This window comes from Tamandua tetradactyla, chromosome 3 (genome assembly GCF_023851605.1).
Source record: "Tamandua tetradactyla isolate mTamTet1 chromosome 3, mTamTet1.pri, whole genome shotgun sequence".
Classification (NCBI taxonomy): Eukaryota; Metazoa; Chordata; class Mammalia; order Pilosa; family Myrmecophagidae; genus Tamandua; species Tamandua tetradactyla.
The window spans coordinates 27038898-27043646 of NC_135329.1; the positions used below are offsets into that span (position 1 = coordinate 27038898).

General features: G+C 40.5%; 1 pseudogene; it reads left to right on the forward strand.

Moving 5' to 3' along the window:
• The first annotated feature begins 2592 nt into the window (after window positions 1-2592).
• Window positions 2593-3961, forward strand: LOC143676001 (14-3-3 protein zeta/delta-like; annotated as a pseudogene).
• The last annotated feature ends 788 nt before the right edge of the window (window positions 3962-4749 follow it).

The window sequence follows — 4749 nt, forward strand, 5'->3', positions numbered from 1 at the left end:
CTTTCTATACCTTCTGAGACATTCCAGCTTTTGTAACACAGGATTCTTGTACCAAACAAGGTGTTGCCTTTAATATTCCAGGGAGAGACCTCTGGTTTAGGCCCATGGGGATTGGGTACTTTCCAATGGGACTGTCTCCCCTTCAAGCCTTGATTGTCTAGTCCCTACTGAGATCCACTGTGGCCAAATATAAAGCTCCACTTCTTCTACAGCATGCTCACCTTTTAGCCCTCAGGAAACAGGAAACTTAGAGGACAAAGGTATTCCTGGTAGCCTTGTCCTCAACTTCTCTCAGGGGGGGGCGAGTACCTGAGGAGGAGGGTAGCTCTAGACATGTCTCCAGAAAAGTGCTGCATGGTGTTTGAGTCGCAGCTCCTCAAGAGCATTGTTCTGGTGTTCTTCTGGGTAAGGGTGGGGGACTTAACCTTTGCTAAGGTTAAGTGTTTGGGATCCCCCCAGAAGCATAGGTCTAGACATCTCTCAGGAAAGTTGAGTCCCCAGCTCCTTGAGAACATTGTCCTGGAATTCTTCTGGGAGGGCCCAGGAAATCCCTGGAAGCATAGGTCCAGACATCTCTCAGGAAGGGTGTGCCAGGGATGCCCTGTGACTGTACTCCTTGAGTTCCCAAGAGATTGGGCCAGCGGAGAGCCCGGCTCTGACATGCATTGAGACACCAGGTGGTCACACTGGTACTAGGAGACTCCTTCTTTTCCTTTTTTCAGAAAAAATGGAAAATGCTAACTGTCTATAAGCTAAAATAATGGGGAGGCTTAGGAAGCCAAATTTGACACCAACATCATTCCTGAAAGGAGACATTTTTGTTTGTTAAAGCTGCCAGAATGCAACATGCCAAAAACAGAATAGTTTTTAAAAAGGCGAATTTATTAAGTTGCAAGTTTACAGTTCTAAGGTCATGAAAATGTCTAAACTAAGGCATCCAGAAAAAGATACCTTGATTCAAGAAAGGCCAATGGGTTTACAACACCTTTGTCAGCTGGGAAGGCACATGGTGATGTCTGCTAGCTTTTTCTTCTCATTTCATGCAGCTTCCCCCACTCTGGGCATTTTCCTTCTGCATCTCCAAAGGTTTCTGGCTGTGTGGGTTTTATTGACTCTAAAGCTTTTTCCAAAGTGGTTCCCTCTTAAAGGACTCCAGCAAGCAACCCCAACCTGAATGGATGGAGATGCATTTCCACAGAAACCATCTACTCAAAAGTTACTGCCCACGATTGGGTGAGTCACATTTCCATGGAAACAATAAAAAAGATCCCACCCAGGAATATTGAATGAAGATTAAAGAACATGGCCTTTCTGGGGTACGTGACAACTTCAAACCCACACAGGTGATAAATATCATTACTTATACACGCTCTGTGTACCTAGAAAACCCACTGAATCGATTAAAAAAAATTAGCAATAATCATAGAGTTAAGATAGAATTCTAATTAAAATGTGAATACAATAAGCTCATGAGAAGATGTTCAACATCATTGTCTTTAAAGAAAGGCAAATTAAAACCATATTGTATACCAATGCGTGCCAATTAGAATAGCTAAAATTAAAACAACTGACTGCACCAGTATTGGCAAAGGATATGGAAGAACTAGAACCCTCATTTACTGCTGGTGAGAATGAAAAATGGTATAATCACTTCGGAAAATGGTTTGGCAGTTCCCTAAAAAGTTAAATACATACCTCCCATATTGTAACCAAGAAGTTAGGATGTAAAATGATTATGACTACTAAATCATTGTATAAATATTCCTTTTTTCTTTCTAGTGTATTGGAGAGAAAGAAATACCTAAAATCTCTAACTATGAACCAGCTGTCCTGATCTCTGATTATTTAGAGGCTTTATCTTGGGCCTTTATGATCATAAAAACTGGTATTCTCTTTATCCCTTTTTTACTTTAGAAACTTTTAAGGGCAAATACCCCAATTCTAATGGAGAATCAGCTCAGAACCAGCCATTAACTTTCCAGCACAGTTTCACTCCTTTACATTTATAAATTGTTCCTGCCTATACTTGCTTTTGAGATGGTAACTCTGTCTCTTTCCATTTCTGCTTTTATTTGCTATTGAAATTACAATGACTTTATCTTCCCTTGTTAGAATTTGTACAGACCTTCACTTAGAATTTCCAGCCAATAGGCCATCTGATCTCCTGCTTCACACCTAGTAATAAGCTCTTTCTCTCTTTGAAGCCCCGTGTCTCAGGAATTGGTCATTTGAGTGCATCAGGCAGAGAATCTAGGGCCTTTGTCTGGTATCAATATGACTCAGCCATTCCTCTGTAGATATTCACCCAAGAGAAAATAAAACATATGTCCACACAAAGACTTATACATGAATGTTCATAGCTACGTAATTTGAAATTGCCAAAAACTGGAACCAACCAAATGGCCATCAGCAGGTAAATGGATAAGCATATTATAGTCTATCCATATAATAAAATACCATACAACAATAAAAAGGAATAAATTATTGACACATGAAACAACATGGATAAATTTCAAAATAATTACCCTGAGAAAGAGACTGCTGAGCCCTGTCCATCCGTCACCTCCTACTCCAGGCACAGAACGTCCAGTCATGGATAAAAATGAGCGGGTGCAGAAGGCCAAACTGGCTGAGCAGGCTGAGTGATATGATGACATGGCAGCTTGCATGAACTTTGTAACTGAGCAAGGAGCTGAATTATGCAATGAGGAGAGAAATCTTCTCTCAGTTGCTTATAAAAATGGTGTAGGAGCTCATCAGTCATCATGGAGAATTGTCTCAAGTATTGAGCAAAAGATGGAAGGTGATGAGACAAAACAGCAGATAGCTGGAGAATATGGAGAGAAAACTGAGACCAAGCTAAGAGATATCTGCAATGATGTACTGTCCCTTGGAAAAATTCTTGATCCCCAAAGCCTCACAAGCAGAGAGCAAAGTATTCTATTTGAAAATGAAAAGAGACCACTATCATTGCTTGGCTGAGGTTGCTGCTGGTGATGACAAAAAAGGGATTGTGGATCAGTCACGACAGGCATACCAAGAGGCATTTGATATCAGCAAAAAGGAAATGTAATCAATGCATCCTATCAGATTGGGTCTAGCCCCTAACTTTTCTGTTTTCTATTATGAGATTCTGAACTCCTCAGAGAAAGCCTACTCTCTTGCAAATATTTTTTGATGAAGCCATTGCTGAACTTGATACAGGAAGTGAAAAGTCATGTTACCAGACAAAGGGGGTGGATTCTTTTGCCCAATGTGTTCTAATAACCAATTCCTGAGACACAGGGGTTTCAAAGAGAAAAAGTTTATTACTAGATGCTAAGTAGGAGAGCAGATAGTCTGTTGGCCCAAAATCTGTCTCCCTGAGTTTAGAGGGTTCAAGGTTTTTAAGGATTTTAGCAAGGGGAGATGAGGTCATTACAATTTAAAATAGCATGTTCTAAGCAGAAAAGGAGACAGTGTTATCATTTGTGAGTGGAAAGGAGGGGAGTCAATAGCCGGGCAGACAATAGATTTTCAATAGCAGAGTCTAGCTGATACAATTTATAATGTAAGGGGCTGAAACTACTGCATGGCTGACTTCAAATTCTCCATCAGCATTATGGCCTTTGCCCTACAAGGTACTTTAAGAAAATGACTGGATAAAGGGAGTAACAGTTCTTACAATCACAAAGGCACAAACAAGATAAGGGCTTTTAAAATCATTTCAGATATCAAGACTGCTGAATTATCGTTTCAGGATTTCAGGTATTCCCCTCTGTCTACTCCAATATTCCAAAAAGCAAAAAAGAATACCTATATAATGATTCCGTCATCAAAATCATTAATTAAATCCTAATTTGTAGGTTACGGTCGTACAAAGACAGTATGGTAATCATGCAATTACTGAGAGACGCACTTGACATTGTGGACGTGGGATACCCAAGGAGATGAAGCTGAAACAGAAAAAGAGGAAAATTAACCAGCCTTCCAACTTTTGCCTGCCTCATTCTAAAATTTACATAGTAGACTATTTGTCATCCCTGCTGTCCCACAAATAGTTTTTTGTTTATGATTTGTGACAGGCTTATGTTATTTCTGTTTGAATTTCTGTATTTCCCATGTGGTTTTCATGTTTAATGTTAAGGGAGTAGAGCCAGTTAACATTTAGAGAGTTATTTGTTTTCATCTTGAGGTGGCCAATATGGGGATGAGAAATTTTTATGCAAGTTATAAATGTTTGGCATAGGACTTTTGGTACATTGTGGCTTCACAAGGGCCAGTATTAAAACTGCTTCCATGTCTGAGCACAGAAAACTGCCTACTGCATATTGGTTTGTCTTGGTGAGGGATAAAAGGGACAATTGGCTCCAATCCCAAGCGTAGTTATCGTGGGCACTTCAAGGTTGGAGCACTTTCAAGGCTGTGGCAGAAATAGATAGTCCATGGATATTACATCTTGAGCCATGTGTGATGGAACTAACAAACTGACCTGACCTGTCGCAGCTGATTGAACTTCACCCACCCTGGCGAACTGGAGAGCCCCACCTGCTTATTCCAAACAATCTCCGAAGTATACCAAACGTTTAACTACAGAAGTGTGACCACAGAAGACGTTGTTCTTTTGTTTTTTATCTTTCTTGGTTTCAATAAACCCTGCTCTAGAAATATGCCCCTCTCCCTCCCCTTGGAGCGGCTCTTGGTTCAGTCAGCTTGACTGTTCCTCGAGCCATCCCTCGAAACCCCTCTAATAAAGCTTGCCTTGATCCA